The 21,413-nt window shown below is 37.8% G+C and overlaps 1 long non-coding RNA gene across 2 annotated transcripts; it reads right to left on the bottom strand.

Moving 5' to 3' along the window:
• Positions 1-326: 326 nt before the first annotated feature.
• On the bottom strand, positions 327-20,988 carry LOC136790877 (uncharacterized). Of its 2 annotated transcripts, XR_010831697.1 has the most exons (4): positions 20,914-20,988; positions 18,978-19,020; positions 5,544-5,709; positions 327-691 (listed from the first exon to the last, which is right to left on the bottom strand). It is a non-coding gene; the product is annotated as an uncharacterized lncRNA (long non-coding RNA). The 2 variants fall into 2 exon arrangements; XR_010831696.1 differs by lacking the exons at positions 327-691; positions 5,544-5,709 and having other exon boundaries at positions 18,190-19,020.
• Between the last annotated feature and the right edge of the window lie 425 nt (positions 20,989-21,413).

Below are 21,413 nucleotides of genomic sequence, written 5' to 3'. Positions count from 1 at the left end.
ATAGCTTGCTTGGCAGAGGAATGAGCTGAAAATGAGCTCCTTTTCAGCTTCACAGAGAGGTTTTGATGTGAAAATACACTCAATTTCATGTGTAGCAGAAACATATGTTTAGGATCTGTGCATACAAGGAAGGGGACAAATGAAACTGCACATGCTGGACTGATGCCACAGGGCATTGGAGAAGTGACACACCCCAGGAGCTTGGTTCTTTTCCTGGCCCTTCTACTGTAACGTTCAAAGAGGTCCCCTGAAATCAAAGGTGAAAGGAGATCTCAATATGTGCGAGCTGTGTAGCCAGGCTACAAGGTAATACAGGCCTTGCTAATTTATATAATGCTAAATCAATTTCAGTCAGTGCTAGAACAGGTGTTTTGCAGTTGCAATTCAGATATTGCTCACTTTCACTTCAGACTAAATCCAAAACAGCAAATGAGCATCATATCCATTTTGTGCACACTGTGTCAAGTTGGTGCAAGTGACTGGCATATTATTCTGTCCTGAATTTAAACTGAAGCAAGGGTTTGAGAGTTGGACTCAGGATAGCAAGGCACACTAACTGCTAGGCTGTCAAACCAGTCACTCATTACTTAGTCTGCTTTTTATTTTTTGCCAAACAACCAGAACTTCAGGGCAGGTGGAAAGTGTCTCTTGCCTTTATCTCCTGGTGTCTTCCTTCCATATAGCCCTGCATCTGTAAGAAATAGTAATTGGGACACTAAGATGGATGAGAATGGGAACAGAAAGGACTGACTGGCTGTGGGAGTTGGATGGCAGAGAAAGGGCTGTAGGACCTGCATGTGTTGCTGCATACCTTCCCAGGATGCCCAATGCAGAAAATAGGACAACGAGCAAGTCCTAGTGTCCAGCCCAGGTGGGATGTGATGACAGACCAGTAATCCATGTAAGCTTCTGGGTGGTGCCAAAATCTCACCCAAGTCCAGCACGTATTGCAGCTGGAAGAACCCAGTGACCAGGAGTGGATGTCTGGGGCCTGCTGTCACCCAAGCCACTGCATGAGACCCTGGTCAACCTACCTGGAGGTATGCCCCCAGCTGGATGCCAGGCATCAACTGAAGGGCACTTGTAGTTCTTGCAAGTGAATGAAACCAGTCTAGTTCTAAAATTAAATCTCCTTCCCTCTTTGTTTTGCTTTGCTACAAGCTTGCTGTGGTGTTGCAACTTTATTTCTTACATAACTATAGAGTAGGCTTGTTTTCAGGTAATGAAGCATGGAAGTGAGGAAGCTGATTGTGAATTCCAGTATGTGGAGAGGAAAAAGCTGCTTCCCCACTTGATTATTGTAGTTTTAAAAAACAAACAAAAAAAAGTTTTAAAAAGATTTAAATAAAAAGGGTCTGTCTGACCTACTACCTTCAAGAACATTTGGGGATTTAAAGAGGTAAGGGGGAGGAGGAGGAGAAGGCAGAGGGGACACGTTTCTTCCCTATCTGAATAATGCCAGGTTTTTTGACTCTCAGAATTTCCTGATGAACTGGCAATAGGAAGCTAATGGGTTTGTGACTGAGTTAAGCCATCTCACTGCTCCTTTTATGGCTCCAGATGCCTTTCTGAGAGTCTCAACTGAGCATAGAGCTTAACAGAGGCTTCTGGGCTCCATTTTTGCTTCATCTGCCTTAAAAGAGGGTACTGGGTTTCTAAGTTGCTGGCTCTGGCCTTGAGTACTCTTGGACAGCTTATTCATACCACTTGTGAGTGAAAATCTTCCAAATGGCTGGCTGGGCAGTTGCCAAGCCATTTAACCTAAATCTGTGCATTGCAGCTGCCTTCAATTTTAAATGCATCACACTGATTTCAGAAGGTAGTTCATCTGTAACTATTTGGTAAGGATTCTCTGAAACATCTTCTGCTTGTTGGAAATTCAACAAATGAAATATGACCCCCCTGAGATATTAATCCTGCTAAAATGAATCAACACATTAATAAATGGGAGGAACCTGAGAAAATAGTCTCAGAAAAAAGGCACAGTGAAGGATAAAACTTTGGAGGTCTTCCTCTTGAATAATGATTTAAGAGCAGAAGAGAATAACTTATATGGGCTTATTATTTCCATTTCATGTCTTTATCCATTGCCAGAAAAATTTAATTAAATTGGAATAGGACTTCCTCCTGATATGACAACTACATAACAGCTTACAACGTTACTTTTAATGGCTGGGAGATGGATGACATAGCAGAGGCAAAGCTTACTCAGCTGTACCTAGCAGTGTCCTAATGATGCCTGCTAATGCTACTCCATATAGAAACCTTTGCCTAGTAGAAAGGGCACATTTTTCCTGTTAAAGAAATAACTGCATACCATGGGCATGTATAGTCTAAGCGGCATTTATAAAATTCAGTTTCAATCACTCAAAATGTGCAATGAAAGGAAGACAGGTGCATTTGGGGGTTTGAGAATGTTTTTGCATATTGCTCTGCTTAATTATGTCCAGATAAATGATTTGAAAATCTCAAATTTGTAATGAGAAATATAAGCGAATGTTCTTGGTGGTATTTGATAAACTGTCTTGCTGTAAATCATGATTTCATAAAGTATTAGAAATAAGATATATCTTAACAATTGGAAGGGAAACTAATTAGAGAAAGGCTTTTCTATCTATAAAACCCTCCCCTTGTTCTAGGAAAAGACTGGCAATGCTTCAAAGATTTTGTGTTCATCCACACTTGCAAGTGAATTATTCTTACTGTGTTAACATGTCTTTCATTTTTATTAATATTGTTTATATTTATCTTACTTGTATTACGCTGTCTGTCATAATACTTGAGTAGGTAGTACATTCTAGCAAATTTCACTGATAGAACCACTGCTGAGAAGACATTTTGAAGCAGTGAAGCAGGATGGTACATGAAGAGTGACTTGAAATTAGTATTTCACATTCATACTAAAATATCACACCTATGGTATGCATACAGACATCTACTAGGGAAAAACAGCAAGCAGACAACTGAAAATCTGTTCCAAACTCAACATGTAAATCAGAACAGCATTACTGCATTTGTGTATTACTTATATGTCTGACTCTTATTAGACAGATTTCAAGCATGCATTATCCTGCAAGAGTTTGAGTTTTTGGTTGCTACAGTCTTTATTACAAATATGCAGAATATCTAAGGCCAATGCTGAGAGTTGTTTTACTTATGTATAATTATTGGAAATAATTTTACTGCTCTGAGTTCCAAGCTACTATGAAAAATATTCTTAAGCATGCATTTAATTAGCCATGAATAAGGAGGAAAAGGAAGCAACCACCAATGTAAACTTTAAACCAAACCATCACCTTATCAAATGTTTTCAAAGCCATCTAAGAATCTAATTCTTTACAACAAGTGCCAAGGGAAGTTCAAGCTACAGATACCCTGGTGTTTTTGGTTATCCTTACAGTATTTAAATAGGTATTGCACCTTGTAGCTGTATGGGATGAATGCATTAAAGTTTTTGATATGGTGTTTGGAAGTTATAGCAGGCAATTAGATGCAAGGAGTGCCAGCTTTATTTTTATTACTGTCTGCTGCTAAAGAGGAATTCCACCTACCCTGACTGCCTGAATTTCATAAATGTTTTTTTGGCTTGTAGATCTGTGCTTGAGGTCCCAACCCTGCCATAACTTTCTGGGCTTTGGACCCCAATCACTTTAATCTTGGTATTCTTTCATTTATTTTCCTAGTCTGTAAGTGTTATGCAATGTGTTCAGAAGTTATTAAACTCAGATGCTACAGTGCTGTGGACAACACAGCACAAAGGCTGCCAACCTCAGGAGTCAAAAGGCTAAAGAGCTTAGCTTGTGTCAAGCACCCCAGTACTCCTGAGTAAAGGAGCACTTAATAAAAGGAAACTCATTAAAAGCTTTGAGTAGTGAGGTAAACTGATATGCAGATGTAACTTTGAGGAGATTCCTTTTATTTTTAACATAAAATGCTCAGATGTAGTTTTCTTGGTGTCAGACTAGCATCAGTGCATTGTGACAGCATATTAGATAACCTGTTGACTTTTAGCAAGTTATTTGTGGTCAGAATGATTGACTTGAGAATCGCCATCCTGACACACCAACACTGCTCAGTGGCTGTCTGACCTTGCCTATATCATGAATTACTGAAACTAAGCTAAATAGGCCTAATGCTCCTTTGCCAAAAAATGAAATTACAGTGCCTCATTGCATGTAGTCTCAGTCTTCACATGCAAACCTATGTTTGAGTCACTTGTACTCACCTGACATTAAACAATCATGTGAAACCATTTGCAAAAAGCTGTGATGACATGACTTTGAAGGTTGAGAGCTCTTCTTTGAGCTCAAGTGACTCATGTGAATTACTTTGTGCTTCTGAGTGCTGATGTTGAAACTTTTAAATCAAATACTCTAAACTTATAGTGAAAAACACAAGTATGTTTGTACAGCATGCAAGTTTCCTCTGTGCAGAGAACTTCTGTAAGGCCTTCACACTGACTGAAGTCTCACTGAAGTATTTCCAGAATGGGTTTTGAAGCAGCACAAAATGCACAGTAAGCTTTGGCTGGGGCCACCTCACTGAAGCGAATCAAACTTGACAAACTTGAAGCAGGGAGATTTTTTTTCAGCCTCTCCCTTGTGACTCCAGCCTATAAAGAAAGGTCTAGATTCATAAATGAAAGGCCATGCAATTAGCAGCTCCCTGCTGGAAGTACCAGAAGACCATGGCTGTGGCAAGTGGTGATTCTGTCTGTGCATTCCCTTATTGTCTTTGAGAACTGCATTTTCTTCTTCCACTCCATGCAATTAATGCACGGCTGAGTGGTGTCTTGTAAGCCTGCATCAGTTGTGTTGTGTTACATGGGCAGGCTGATGCTGCTGGTGTGATCTGAGGTGATTTATGAAGTGATTTCTCAGCAGAGAAGGTAAATAGTTTTTTTTTAAAAAGTAATTGTTTTCTAATAACTGATTTTTCTTTTTAGTTATTTTGTAAAAAGCATTATGAAACCAACCCACAGGGACTTGTCTTTCCAAAACAACACAAAGGAACTCATCTTTTCAACTCATTAGCTAATATTTTCACTACCTTCCTCCTTCAAAAATAAGACAACTCTTCGAATAAACTGTCTAAATAGTGAGAATTCAGTGACTTTTCTTTACCAAGAAAATGCATATAGAAAGCATGGACACTACTCTTATAGAATGTAGATTATACATATTTCTGTAACAACATATAGAACAACATTTTACTGTGTTGTTTTAAAACTATGTATTCAATTTTTTTAGTGATATTGTAATGAAATTATCTACCAAAGATGAGGATTCCTCCATTGACATCTGACAGGGCTTTAAACCAAGCCAAATTTATTGACATCCTAAAGTACAGCCACAGGACCACAGTTGCTCAAAGTGTATAACCACACCAACTCCTAGATGTTGCAGCAGATAAACAGCTTAAGATTTTAAGCATGTGTATGAAAGACATATTCTAACTCCCAATAAATTATTAGATCCTTACCCCAGCAGGCAGAGACAGTATATTTATAAAGACATCTCAAGTAACAAGACAGTGTGGCTTACCTAATGTAAAGATATGATATGGTGTAGCATAGTTCAGGTCTGGGTTTGAGGCAGCATATGCCCCATGTTGCAGACAAGATGCCTGGATGCTCCTGCCGATGGTAGGCCCTCTTTTCCCCATCACTTTTCCAGTGCAGCTTGTGTTCAGCTATTGCCTCTTTCAGCTCTGCTTACATCAAGGGGACAAATCACCAATTCAATGTGCCAGCAGAAAATAAGGAAATATATGCAAACAACTAAACAGAAATTAGAGCAGGACAGAACTGTTTAATTAGCAATATATGCTACAGCAAGTAAGAATTAATACCAGCTGCATTGTATTAAACATATTGAGAGATGGGTGTTATGTACTGAAACTCTATTGTGTGTAGAAATAATTCAAATTAATCCCCAGCCTTTCTCCTTGAGCTTCAATATTTATTGCTTCTAACTCTACTCTTTCTACAACAGAAGCTACAACAAAAGCAAATATTACTGATTTTACAGAAAGTGTCAGGTACTTTTTAATGATTAAGCATATTTTGATCTCATTCAAAAGTAATGCTAAGAGGAAACAAAATAAAATGAAGATAGAAGTAAGGAAGAATTTAAATAAATCACTAACCCCAAAGCGTCAGATTCTTTTTTGTCCTTTTGCAGGTAGAATAAATTAATAAATGAGCGGTCTTGGCACCAGTCCTGTAGTATTGCTCTGAGGTGCCAGGGGATGTGTGCGCTCTGGGATGTACTATCAGGAGACATGCCAGGATGTTTCACTCTTCCTTGCTCTGCACTGTTCTTTGTAGGGGTCATCCTCTGATTAATCTTTCCCATTGCAGGTTCCAGTTTGTGGAACCATTCTAAATCTTTCCTAATATGCTTTTAATAACTTATTTGCTTACAGCGCCTACTCTGCTGTTCAAGTTCTTCCAAACCCCAAGTAAATAAATTAACAGAAAGGGAGCTTCTTGTTGTCAAGTAAAGGGATATGTCCTTGATAAACTGTATCAGCGGTTTCTTTTTGTTACGCTGTAGACTTATGTAGTGGTTAAGTCCTTGCCATTTGAGCAGGAAACTAATAAGTTAAAGCAGACCAAAGCAGTAGTGATGCAACGCCTAGTTAGGTAATGTTTATCATGTGAACTTGCAGATAACAGTAGTAAAGCCCAGGGTAATTATAACTGCTATTCTAATGAAAAAGTTGGTAGTATAAATACTGCAATGTTTGATATAGAGTAAATAATAAAAGGCCGGAGCAAGTTAGGAAAAAGATGCCAACATTTTGCACTCCTTGGATTTTTCACTCAATGTTTCACGCATGCACAGGCAGAAATTGATACTCCGAGTATCAAGTTATGAAGTGTATCTTCAGAGGTGAGAAATGCAGTAGCTCAGGTGGTCAAGTTCAATTCTGAAATTTCCAGAAGGGTTTAGTAGGAAGATTTGAAAAGGAGATTGTAAGCATTTTTTGCTATATTAACTCTGCTGTTGGGAGGTTTGTATACATATTAGGAGTGGGGATTTATAAACATACATTGACTATTTCAGTTACAAGCAGTTTGGGGAAGGCTTGACTTAGTATCCTGTTCAATGCTGAGCACATTGTTAGCAGTTCAATAAATAATGAACATATTTTCACAGCCTGTTTCATGTTTCACAATGAGGTGACATTCACAACACTCACTGTGACACTGAAATGTTTTCCCACCTCTTTGTAGCAGAAGGGGCAGAGAGAAACATTACCATTAGAAAGCACGGTGATAGACTGTTAGAGTTAAGTATTGTGAAACTATTGTCAGGAGCCCAAGATGAAGGATTGAAGGACTCTGGATTTGAGCGTTGTGCTTCAGCTTCAATCTGAAAAAAAATATATAAAAGTACACATTTACAGTTAAGTCCTTTTGAAAAACTGTTCTGTATCGTGAATCTAAGGCAATTTTTTCATTCCTTAGCGTTTGAAAATCAAAAGGTAATCTTTGATTTGCATAGTGGTTTAATGTGTCTCAGGTTACCTTTAATCTGAGGTTTAATTACTCCAGATTGCCTTCTAATGATTTACTGGAGAATCTTTATTTACCAGTGGGCAATAGACTAAAAGCAATGATTCCGAGCATTAATGATTTCAGAGATTAATACCCTATGCAATTTGTCTCCAAGAATTTATTCAGACCAGATGAGCTGAAGAGAGGGTAGAATAGAAACAGATATGACCTCAATGTAATTTCCCTCATTTTTCTGAAAACTATGTGGACTGTTTGACTTCAAGCAGTTCAGTCCTGCATAGTGGCTCAGAGGTTGCACTCTGTATCATACTGGAGTATCCTAGAAGGAAAAGTAGCTTATAGAAAAAACACAGCATTTCCAGCACAATTTACTCATGTTTTGCTTTAAGAATAAAATGGGTTTACAATGTGTATCTCTCTAAAACTGGAAAAAAAACAAAAACAAAAACAAAAACAAAACACCATGGAGTGTACTCAGATTTGAAAAACTTTAATAATTATTTTGCTGTGATTGAGACATGATGTTAAAACACTAGCTATTTTCACACATCTAGAAACTGATACATTGAATTTCACCTCTTTTTTTTTTTTTTAAAGTTACTGCTTTCACTAGATGGCACTTTCTCTTCATCACAATGTTTAACTTGTTAAAACTCCTTAACTGATGAATGCTCACTATTGTCTCACCACCCTCATATGGACTTGTTCATAGCTTAGCATTTGTGTTTACAGTCCTTTAAGTAATAAACCTGTTGAATAAAGCTTTTTCAAGTGAAGATGCATGGGGTGGGAAAACTTTGCATGCAGCCTACAGGCCCTGTAAAGAATGGAGGACACATTTATAAAAGCATTATATCTGACAGATAAGTGTGGGAAAGGCTTTTTTCCTCCTCTGACCCTGAAGCATGAGAAAAGTGACTGCATTGTCACTAAACGTAGTTGAAGACTCATGGTTTTTCTAATAAGAGTGTAAGCCAAGAGTGCAGCTAACTGTTTTAACACCCACTAAATTTTCTCATATAAATTGAACTGCAGAATGCAGCCTTCATTTCAACGTGCAGTTGAAAAACAGATGTTTAGTGGGGGACGTTGCCTGTGGGATGGTCAAAGTCTTCTATTCGCTGCTTGATAAACGCATATTCAGTGTGTTAAGTGCTCCAGAAGAAGGAAGTAGCATGTGAGCCCATACCCTTTACTTCCCTGCCCATTCCACCATTTTTCTATCTTCCCTGTAGTTCCATTGATTGTTGCCCATTGTGAATGTGTGATAAGGTTCAGTGTGGTGAGTACTTAGGTTTTTTGATTTGGGTTTAATGTTTAAGTCAGAAAAATGAAAGACTGTCAAAAATCAAAACAAAAAAAATCGTAATGCATTTGAGTTGGAGAACCCTACAGGTAGGCATAGTGAGTCATGGCTATTCTTATTCTAACTTATCTTCTAGCCATTGGCAGTTATAGGCTATTTGATTTTTTGATGTTTTATTTTTAGTTATGGTACTGTAAACAACTTTCAGAGATCACATGAGTACCAGTATCAGCAGGGATAATTTAGAGTATATAAAAAAATTAAGTCACAAGAGCCACGTAAAAGATTGTCCCCCTTTATATAGGGGTCATTTCTCAGCTTGAGGGAATTTTCCAAAAACCTAAAGAATTTCTTACTATATGCAGTGTACATTTTAAATTAAAATTCCTTGGGATTTCATATATACAGGTATGAAAACCAGGAAATGAAAATGAGGAACCACTTCATCCTGTTACTTATGTGGTAGGGCAGGTAGAAGATTAGGTAAAACATGTTCTAACCCACATTGCAAACAGCAGAGCGTTGGCCAAAGTGATTATATGTGATTGTTTGCATTCTCTTAGACTGTATTCCTCTTTGTGTTTTTAAAGGACAGAAGTTCCTGAGGAAACATGGCTATCTATCAGTGACACCAAAGAGCTGGAATTAGTATCTGTACTTGCAGATATTCTGAACATCTGTATATACTTAAGATATTAAAAGTATTTAAATATACTAGTTTGAGCAGAGGAGGAAGTATAATCAGAATAACAAATACCATAAGAATATTTGTCTTCACATGAAATAAAATACTAATTTATAATAACTTATAATCAATGCTATGCATTTTATATAAAATCAATGTCCTCGTTGCTTTTTGTCACATGGATTTCCTACTAGCTTCCATAGAAACAATACTAACTATTTCAAAGTGTCATGTTGTAGTAAAACTGCCATATGTTGGAATCCTAAGTCATTAAAATTGTTTACCTTCTTGCTTTTTAGTCATTACTGGTTGTATGCATTTACATTTATTTTGTAAAATTAATGTTGTCATCCAAAATTTGTGTGCATGAAGCACTGTCAAGCTTTATATGCTAAGGCTGAGATTTTTCTATGTAAGATCTATCTGCCAGGAAAACATCTTTTTTCAATCAATTTTTTAAAACAGCTGACCACACTGGCTTTTCAGCAGGCAGATGAAGTTCAGCTTAGTCACCTTTGTGTCATGGATGTCTTTTGCTATTTCGTGACAGCTTGCTCAAATGTGTTTATTTTGAAAGGTGGTCAGATGCTACAGATGCATCTTGGTGTTTCGGAACTGAAACTGGTATAAACAAATTCCATTCTCATTAAGCATATCCATCTCTTCATAGATGGTTGCCATGCAATTACAATTCCATACTAAATCTCCCTGAGGAGTGCTGACAGTGCTGACAATAAGAATGAACACCAGTGCAGCCCCTTGTTCATGTCCCAGATGCTTGGTGAGGAAGAGCAGGAATCCAAAGACTGCAATGCTGGTGATATCACAGATGATTCTGATATCCTGAAAACACCATGTGGCAGGAGTTCCTTTGAATACATTGTTTTAATTGTTTTGTTTTTCAAGCCTAAGGATCTTCATGTCATATCACAGTCTGGGTGAGAGTTCTGTGAAAAAAATAATGTACAACTATGTAATCAAGACTTTACCATAAGGCATGTTTAGAGAGGGACCAGTGAAGGTTATAGAAGGAGCACTTATTCTGGAAGCTTTTGAATCATTGACATTGTAGCCTTAATCTTTTTAATGTAATGCAAGTGTTTGTGTGCATAGCTTGGTATAAAATGAATGAAAGTTGTATATAAGGCTCTTTAATGGTCCCAGGTTGACATTTACTGATTAACATGTCATGCAATTAACATGCATGACACTTTGGAGAGAAGAACAGCAGATGAGTTTTTCCTTAAGCATTCTAGGTCCTGTTAGAGAATAAGATTCAAAGTTAGCCTGAAGAGACTGCTATTGTGCGTTTGTTTCTAGCAAGAGAAACTTCTCAAAATTTATGCATGAAATTGATTTTACAAAGCATTGAATACAGTCCTTGACAGATTTGTGACACAGAATGAACATTTCAGTGGAGACTGTAATCTCCTTTGGGCTAAAACTAGGTTGAATGCTTCTGAGGATGAGACTGGTGAATGTAACCTGGAAAACAACAAAGGGGCTGTTGATGGATCTATGCTTCATGAATTTGACTAGTTTTATTTTTTAAACTCATGTATATTTTACACTATAGCATATTACAGCACACAGTTCTACTGTGTAGTTTTGTGTGATATGGAGAAAAAAAAATCCTTTGGCTGTTTTAAATGAGATGCTGGTAACTTAATGAGGTACCTGCCAGTTCTTGTGTTAAGGGACAGTGAATAATTATTCCCAGTGCAACTTCTCCATGTCATACACATCTTTTTGCATCTCTCTTCCAAAGTAAAGAATCCTAATATCCCTGGTTTGCCTCAAGTCAATGTCATTCTCTTCCTTTGGCCATCCTTGCTGCTTTTTTCCTGTATATTTTCTAGTTTCTTTTAAAATTGCCTTTAAGAGGTAGAAAACTTGCACAGGACTTGTAATAAGCAGTACTGAAGGGATTTATATAGTGTCATTTTCTTTTTTGCCCTCAATTTCTTTCCTAGTAAGTATCAACATTCAATTTTCTTTTGACTACAAATGAATATTGAATGATATTTTCAAAGAACTGTCCATGACTTCCTAATCACTTTTCTGAGTATCAGTAGATTTAGAGCTATCACTGTATATATTTATTTCTCCAGAACAGTACTTTCTTCATACACACTCATTTTGCATTGGATTTTATCTGCTATTTTATCACCAAGTAAGTCATTTAGTGTTTTGAGATCTTTCTGCTATTCTTCGTAGTTCACTGTTTTTTTACTGTCTTAAACTTTAAGAGCAGAGATCCCAATGCAGATTTCTGTGGGCATTTTAATACTTGCCACAATTTTTCTACCTTTGTGTTAGCTTTTAATCGGTTATCAATTCATGAGGAAAAAGTCCTCTTTACCCCATGATAGCATGGCCTTTTTACCCTTAAATTTTCAAAGCTAATACCTTGGAAACCAAATGTATTTTATCAACTTCTTTGCAAACATTTTAATAAGTTATTGAACACAGGCTCACTCCATCAGACTGTTAAGGCTAAAGTTGCTCATCGAAGCTTCTGGTGTCACCAGCAAATCAGAAATGTAAGGCATTCAGCAACTGTTTGGCAAGCTATTGCAAATGCTGGGGCTAGTATTTTATTGGGCAGTCAGCAATAGCATGAAGTTCAACCAAGGCAGTTGCTAGGTGCTGCCCCTGGGATGGAGTAATGCCGATTACAGGCACAGAGTGGGAGCTGAGTGGCTGGTGAGCAGCTCAGCAGGAAGGGACCCGGGGGTGCTGCTTGGCAGCAGGCTCAGCATGAGCCAGCAGTGTGCCCTGGCAGCCAGGAGGACAAACGGTGTTTTAGGACATGTAACACATCATCACCAGCTGGTCAAAAGAGGTGATTCTCCCACTGTATTTAGTGTTGGTGCAGCCTCACCTTGGATATTGTGTGCAGTTCTGGGCTCCACAGCATAAAAAGGATGTTAAAGTGCTTGAAGGTGTCCAGAGGAGGGCAACAAAACTGGTAAAAGGGCTGTAGGCATGTGCTGTGAGGAGAGGTTGAGGATGCTTAGGCTGTCCAGCCTGGAGCAGAGGAGGCTGTGAGTGACCTCACTGCTTTCTGCAGCCTCCTGAGAGGGAGGCGCCAGCCTCTGCTCCCTGAGAACCAATGGCAGGATGTGAGGAACAGCACACAGGTGCAAAAGGGGAGGGTCAGACCAGATGTTGGGAAAAATGTACTTACCTTGAGGGTGGTCAGACACTGGAACAGGCTTCCTGGCAAGGTGGTTGATGTCCCCTGCCTGTTGGTGTTCAAGAGGCAGCTGGACAATGCCTTCATAGCGTTCTTTACCTTTTGGTTAGCACCAAAGAAGTTAGGCAGTTTGGACTAGACAATCTTTAAAGGTCCCTTTCAACTGAACCTTTCAACTGAACTATTCTACTAATAGACAGTCATGATACCTCGGATATAAGAATGTTTTCTGTGACCTATTAATCTATTTTACTGGTGAAAGGTGACTTTGACAGTCAGATGACCAAGGTTAAAATTAGATCCCTGATTGGACCCTACCAATCTGTCAGACATTCCAGCAGAAAGTTCTCTTTAGAACAGTCATTACACGGAAATAAGGAAAACAAGATAGAATTTGATAAAAATCACTTCTAAATTGTGGCCCAGAATATTTTCTTCTATTTCTGATGGCCATACATCCTCAAACATGAAGATCCTCAAGCAGGCAAGAAGAGTCAGTATATAGGCATGTCTATATCATATTAATTAGAGTTTTTATGTAGGAGTAGTAAATTCCTCTAAGATAGAGAAGAACTAGTATTGAATCAGATGGGCTGAGGGTCCTTGGAAGTGTTCTGTCTAATCTGATATAAAGGAGGGATGTCTTGGTTTCCTTGGGGAAGGGCAGGCTTTGGTTATATATTTAGCACCAAAAGAGGGCTAACAACTGACAATTTGAGCAAAAGTAGGTGACTAACACTGAACTACATATTATGCCTGTACAATGAGATATCAAAGAGGTGGTTGAGCATGCTGTGAAACTGGAAGCAGTATAATCATGATCATGCCAATTAGCCTCACAGAAAGAGTGGGTCTGCCACCTTAGGTACAGTGTCACACTAGTAGAGGCTGGTTGCTTTTGGATCCAGACAAATGTACCAGCTCAGACACATCCCTTCAGGGATCCCAGCAAGTAGTTTCTTAACATGCCCTTGACATCCCCTAAACTCCCTTGGTGTCCCACAGTGCATTAAGATATTTTTCAGGTGAGGTGTGTATGTATAATGATCTGTATGAAACAAGTTGTTCAAGACCTGGAACTTTGTTATGTTGGTTTACTCATAGCCATCATGTAACAAATAGTTGGTGGATGCTGCTATGCTCATCTTTTATTTCCCTTCCAATTTGCCAGTAACTGTTCTTTGTCATCTGTTGAATGCTGTATTTGCCTTAGTAGAACAACTTGTAGTAGGCTCTTTCTTTGGAAATTACTTATCTAAAGAGGTCCTTGACCTCAAAAGTGCTAATAAAGCCATCTTAATCATAAGATTGTCTTTAAAATAAATATATAAGAAATATGAATCCTTTTTTAAAGGACAGGAATGTGTTATTTCAATCAAGTAATGAACAAAGTAGGAGAATAAAGTTAAGAACTTTTGAGAAAAGGAATTATGTCTAGACAAACTTTTAAGGAGATACATTGTCTGGTAGTATTTCAATGCTTGAAACTCAGTTTCAGCTGTTCTATTAATCTTGTTCTTCTGTTTGAGAACTCTTTTGTACAATATGTTACATTAGTAAGCATGATATTACCAGTAAAACTAAGGAAAAGAGGTCAAATCCTACTTTTCTTCTCAGTTATACAAATTCAATACCAATTGATTCAACTCAATAGAGATTTTTGACACTCAGATATGAGATGTGAATGCAGTATCAGGAATTCTGGATATGTGTAGTCACTTCTATTGCACTTCAAGTGCAACAGAAAGAATACTCAAGATAGATGAATTAGTCTCCAGATTATAAAGGAGATCACAAATCATAAAGCAAAGTGTGACACTACATCCAGGCAGACAGACACACAGACCAAATACTGCCAGTCCTTCCTGCTTTCCCTGTTCATATCTTAGTAAGAGATCAAAATAACTTGGTGCATAATGGATTCTTGCTGAAGTCTTCCATTTTTAAAGATGTTACTGGAAGATCCCACTGAAGTATAACTGACTAACAGCATGCATCTGTCTTCCCTTGCCAAACCTGAGGAAATTAGTTCATGGGAATCTTGTGATGTTCCAGATTTGCAGAGGCCATTGTTTGAATCCAGATTCCTCACACACCTAATTCATTAGGCAACATGAATAGAATTGAATATAATCTGAGGCAGCATTACAGTCCTCCCACAGCATCAGAGCAGTTGCACATAGGAGACATTTGTGATCTGCTCTTTCAGAATTTCCCCTTGAAAAGTCCAATAAGCACTTGAAAATAACCTATGTGATCACTGTTAGCAGAGGCCAAAAGAAGCCAGGGAGGTCAAGATCCACCTCATGTCCCTTAATTGCCACAGGTGTATGAATCAAGAAGATGGACTTCCTCCACAGCCAAAAGCCATTACAGGGGTCCAAGGGAAATTTGTAAGGATTATAGGCTTACCCATCTAGCATAAAACACAAACTTAGGGCAGGGAAAATAAGAATATAAATTCTTATAGGTAAGAACTTATATCAGGGTGAAAACTAAACCACAATTATCAGTTGCCTAATATGGCTAGGATGATTGCTACTCAGAATGGTCTCTCAAATGATTAACTTCAGAAAACAGGTGTTCAGCACTGCTTCAAGTATTTAACTTTACAGAAACACTAGTATGAACTGTACTTTTTGGAGAATATTATTTCATTGTTCTTTTGTGTTTATACTGAAGAAAGCTATAAAATGAACTATACAAACTTATATACACAGAAATACAAGGAAATCAGCCATTCTAAAAGGGAAGCAGGATAATCAAATGTCTGAGTTAAAAAAAAAAAAAAAGAGGCACTTTAAATGTTTTGTTATGTTTTCCAATCTGTACAGTCAGTCATCTGTTCTTTTTTCCCCTGCCTCATCAGGATGTTGCAAATATGCAGCTGCCTGCTCAATGGAGTTAATGAATTCCAGCACAGGTGCTCTTGATTGTATTGCATAATCGAAACCCTTTTTCTTTTTCCTATTCCTGTCTTTGCATCTTTATTGTGCTTTACATTTCCTTTCTTGCTCTCTCCGTATGGCTCTGAGTTGGGTGGTTGAGGGAACTGAGGGTTGGTATTTACATTGCAAAATGAAAAACAGCTCTGATTAAAAGAGTTAATGTAACAGAGCTGAGTTTGAAGGAGTTTAAACATTGAGCAAGCACAGAACCAGTGCAGAAACTGAGTTTTGCAGGTATGCTATTGACATTGTTTGTAACCTGAGATTTCGTAAGGTGTCTGTTTTTGGTAAGACTTCTGTGGGACTTTGAAGCATTTTGAGTTTGTGATATGCTAAATATAGAAGGTAGAATAGAGAAGATTGAATGCTAAAACAGACATCTCTTAATAAAAATGAAACCCTGGCCCAGCTGAAGCTGTGACAAAATTCCCATCAACTTCATTAGACTCAGAAAATCAGGACTTTTTTTTCAAGGCAGATAGAAAACTTAGCTTTGTATGGCTCAGAGTTGCCATTAACTGTATTCAGGATGTCTTTTTGTGCGGAAAAAACATTCTGGTTCAGGCTTCTTTATCAGAGAAAGCCTTAGATAGTATCATGTTAGGCTGTGATATTAGAAACCCTCTGAATTTCTAGGACATATGAATGGAATAAAGCAGATCTCAACTGTATAGAAAGTCTATATAGGACAGCTAGAAAGTTTGATTTGCACAGGCAGTTCCTAGATGGCAATTGTCAGCTGACAAACACTTTGGATATGGGAAATGCATTAAAACTGACTAAGCCCCATGCATTTAGTTGGCAGCAGATGGAAAGAAAAACCCAATAAATGAGAGATTATTTTGGTTTACTGACAAGGAATGCTATTTATGTGTCTTATAGAATGAGAACTCTCAGTGGAGAGAGCCATGCAGTAGCTCACCACTATCATCCCATTAGCAAGAAAATGCAGCGTGGAACAGAGATAAAGCTGTTTAGTGCCACCCACTTCAAAAACAAGCAAACAAACAAAAAAAACCAACTTGAAGTATTGGAAAATAAATGAACAGGAAAGCAACAGACAGGAAGACTAAAACTGCTTGTACTTTCCAGAGTCGTGAGCTTAACAGAAGGTAAATTACCTGTCACTGAGACATGAAATTTCAGAAATGGTACATAAGGTATTTTTCTAAAATAAAATAGTGAAAGATATCAAAAAGGCTAGAACTGAGAACTGATTTAAGAATTTGGTAAAACACAACGAAACTGTAGTCTCATCTTAGCATGTAATTCAACAGAACAAAAATGTTTATTAAAAATATTAAAAGATAAGGCTGTTCACAGTAGTTAACATTTAATTCAGAAAGTTATCTTTGAGTCAATACAGCTGAAAATACAACACCACGTACAAAGTCTTATTTTTAGCATTAATATGCAACTTATCTACAACAAGTAGATAGTATGGGAACTAGCCTTGCACAGCAGACAAACAAATAATGCTGCTGTAAAAAAGCCAGTTGTAAGAGCTCCAAAGCCCACGTATGATGTGGCTGTAGCATCAGGCACACTTCAGGGGCTGTTGAAGGCCAAAACAATGTGAGTGGCAGGGCACTGGTAGCCCTGTGTGGTGCTGGGGGCCCCCAGCCCTGTGCTGTGCCCCAGCTCTGTCCTCGCTACTTGTGGGCATCCAAGAGTTGAGTGGTGTTGCTGGAGCTGTCAGATATTTTTCTAAAACATAACTCAAGACCCTGTGGTCTAGGGATTGCTGATGGTATCTTCCAATAGCAGCAGTTGTAGATGGTGATGCTAACAAAGGAGTTAAATATATGCAGGAGAGATGAGGTGAATAAATTCCATCCTCAGCTAATGGCTGGATGAAAAATGCTTTACCTTCAAGCTTTAACTTTCAGGTCATGCTATTAAATTACTTGAGTCCTCTATCTAATGTGCAGGAACATAAAGGGTTGATCAACTTCAGGTGGGGGACACAGGAAAAAAATGCTTATGCAATGGGAAAGATAGGTGAGATAGGACCTGATTTAACTCTCAGAATGCTTCCAGCTTATTATTGGCCTAAGAGGAGTCCAGTACTGCATCAGACAAAATACCTAATGTATTTAATATTCCAGAGGAAAGGCATACTGAGTAAACTGAAAACTGAAGCACTGGCACTGATGCAGCTGGTCTTGCAACTTAGCGTTGTACTGTTCCAGAGATACCACCGCTGAAGTCCTCAACGTATCACTTTCTTTGCTTCCCTGCGTGCCAACAACCATGTATGTTCTAACGAGTGTAGTATGATAGTGCCTAACCTATCTGGGTATCAGCATACTCTTCTAAACAAAATTCAGGAAAGCAAAATCTATAGAAAAGAAAGATACTGCTTAATTAGTTAATATTCATAAAATATACATGTTAGTTTTCCCAAAGTCTGGGAAGAATCCAAACACAGGATTTGTGTATAAACTGTGCATCACCAAATTCAATTTTCTTTTCTTGTTTACTTGGTGCTTTATTTCCCATGAATGGCTTCAAAAGAAAGTAATATTCTTTGTGTTTTTTTTTTTTTTTAAAGACAATCCCTCTCATGCATGGTCCTTTCCACCCCTTCCTTTTATCCTTTTAATAGAGGCTGTATCACATAGCTTTTTACTGGCTCACTTGTTACTGTTTGCGTGGTGTTGTCCATTATGGTATCACCAGATTTGCCAGCAAAGCCTGTGGTAATGTTATTTCGTGCATAAATGCAATGTCCTCAAAGCTATGCAAAAGATGACAAAGATCACTTCTGCCCTATAACTCATCATCATAAAGACTTATCAAGCAGTTATTTTCTCACAAACACTCCTGATGACCTCATACTGCAACCTTTTAATCAATTCAGACTTCTTTAAGAGCAATGTTAAAATGCTTTACGGAAATGCTTTACAGAACAGGAGGGGTAAAGCAGAACTATTATCTGCAGTCTTATAATAAGAAAACTGAAAAAAAATACTCTGATTCCCTTATCAGATGCTGCTGTTACATTTTCTGGATGTGAGTTAGTTTTACTTGAATTAATGAGATCAGCTGATCTTGGAGAGAATTTTAATTTATAGGGATGCAATTTGAGAGTGATAGTTATCCAGTGTGCTCAAATAGTGACTAAGTGCATCTACCTCAAGACTTTGTGTTTATGTCCCTATCAAAAGGGATTTTAAGGTCTCAAATCTAAGATAAATACTCTAGGAGTGAATGAAAGGAGAACTCTGGGTTTGTAGTTTGATCATTAATCTTACACAGTGTTGATTAGTTGGTGTTGTCTGTGAAATCATAGATTAATCTCAGTTTTGTACCTCAGTTTTCATGTGCAGGGCCCGCTCAGCAACTCACGTGCACCTAAATTAATGAGGAACAGGGAAAATTGTGATATCTGGAGACAGTCTTTGAGCAAACTTGTATGCACAGCCTAATTTGACTCTCCATGAAATGCAGTGACAAATTTCTGTTTTGTTTTAAGAATGTGCCTGGAAGTGAAACTGAGCAGTACAGGTGAGCTGCATTCACATTGCCAGTGAAATGTGTATTTTGCTCAAACTCTGAGGTAGGCTTTCAAGGGAAGCATGAGGTGAAAGCGATGTGTTAAGGTGGAATGGAGCATACAATCTCAGTAACCCACCACGTATAAAGATATTGCAGTTCCCTCCAGGCTAACAGCTACAAATCCAAGAAATTGAGTTAAAAATATTAAAAATTAAAAATCCTAATTTGGAATGAATGCTAAATTGCAAGTACAGTTAAGGTATCAGAAGAGGTTGAACTAGAACCTAGCAGTGAGAACTGAATATTTGTTGCATTTTCTGATTTACATTCACACTAGTAGAAGTGATGGGAGATGATCAAACTTAGAAACAGACTTCCAAAATAGTCATGGGCAAAGATTCTCCAGACTCCACTGATACACTTGTCTTTTCTTTTATAAACCATTTCCATGAATTCCTCTCATATTACTTGATTTACTGTAAGCATAACTAATATACTTTTCCTCACTATGAAAGGATTTGTGTAGATATACACAATGAAGCAAGTCAGAATATAAATCAGCTCAGAATTTTGGAGGGATCACATGGCAGACTGTTTCAGAGAAGCATTTATATATTTACTGTGAGATCTAAAGCTGAATTCAAAAGGTGCTTTTCACTTTATAGATATTTATAGTAATCAACTATAACACCTGAGGAGAGGAAAAGAGCCTAAAAGCAGCCCACAAAAACAAATGATGAAGAAAGAGTGGCTATTTCACTGTGTCCATAATTGCAGCTGTCTTTTAAACAGCTGTGAGCTCATTTTTATTTGGTGCTTGCTTTTAAGTATGGTAATATTCTTATTAATAAAATGTCCCATTAAAACATTCAACAAAACACCTGTAAAATTAATTTACTGGAAGGATTTTTTACTACTGTATTTAATTTATCCCAGTAAAATTATAGCTATGGCTATTGAGATGTCTGAAAGTATGTATTTTTATTAATGAAAATATGGTATTACACATTAAAACCAGCCCCTTATGCCACGAATAATAAGTCAATTTGTTGTTGGTGTGAAGCAAGGGTGGCAGAAGGAAGAAGACAGGAAAATGGGTCTCTGGACTCTTTTCTGTTAATGTAAGCAATCAAATGCTGTGAAAGGTTACCAGATATCATTCCATCAAATATTTCTCTGAGGTTAAAGGGGGTTGACTGGCTGTTGTAGAGAACAGATGTATCTATGGAGTATGACTAAGGTCTATATCATTCACAAAGTAACTCGTCTAAATCGATCTTCTCCAGATTTTGGTGACTGTGGATCATTTTCAAGATATGAGGCTCAATGTGATTATATGAAGATTTATTACATGAATTTACCCTTTTTTGATGAAATCACAATGAAAGGAACTGCTAAGAGGGTGTAAATTATAAAGATGATTAAGCCACTCTAATACAAATCATTGAATGAAGGGTTGGTTTAAAATCTGACTTTTTAAATGCCTGCATTTTAAGAGCATTGAATAATTTACATAAAAAAAAAAAAAAGGAAAATCTACTTTTCATTGTAGTGTTTCTTTGTGCAGCATTTCCTTCAGAGCAATATGCCAATAGATTTTCCGGTGGAGGCTCCTCTGTGATGGCATTGCTTTTTGTGTTTTGAAGGTTTTGGAGTGATGGCACTGCACCAGATGGTGGTGCCCAGTGTTACTTGGCGCTTCTCCAACAGGCATCCTCTGCAGGGGGAGCACAGTGGGGGCTGAGTTACCTTCTGACACCAGGGTTATCTGTAGGCCACTTCTTTGTTCTACCTGTCAGGTGCAGAACAGAGCCAGGAATCAGCACTTACTTCTTAGTAACCAGAGCTAGGAAACTTGATGATGTCATAAGCAGCCTTAATTTTCTTTGATCCTCAAAAATTTCAAGTTCTGACTGAAAATATCATGACTGAGATTCTCTTCCTGAGCTGCTTTCTGTTTTTAATGTAGTTTTATTTGCTTTGGGTTTTTACCAGGGATAGAAAAAATGTTGGAGAAAGAGGATTTTTTTTTTCCTTTTTGAGGAGGTTTTTAGTGTTAGTGCTTGTTTGCTTATAGACAGCCCATAACGTTTCTCTTCTTGAAATGATTGCATTGTGATCAATATATCAGCCTTCAACAACGTTAATATGGTACAACAGAGCGAACTTTTGGATGTTGATTCATCCCTTATTTTCCAAGAGGCTGTGTGGGAAGCTTGCTTGAAAAATAAAAGCCACTGAAACTCCCT

The sequence above is a fragment of the Anser cygnoides genome, chromosome 5, assembly GCF_040182565.1.
Source record: "Anser cygnoides isolate HZ-2024a breed goose chromosome 5, Taihu_goose_T2T_genome, whole genome shotgun sequence".
Taxonomy (NCBI): Eukaryota; Metazoa; Chordata; class Aves; order Anseriformes; family Anatidae; genus Anser; species Anser cygnoides.
The sequence above is the reverse complement of the archived record's forward strand: the minus strand, read 5'-3'. Positions and strand labels throughout refer to the sequence as shown.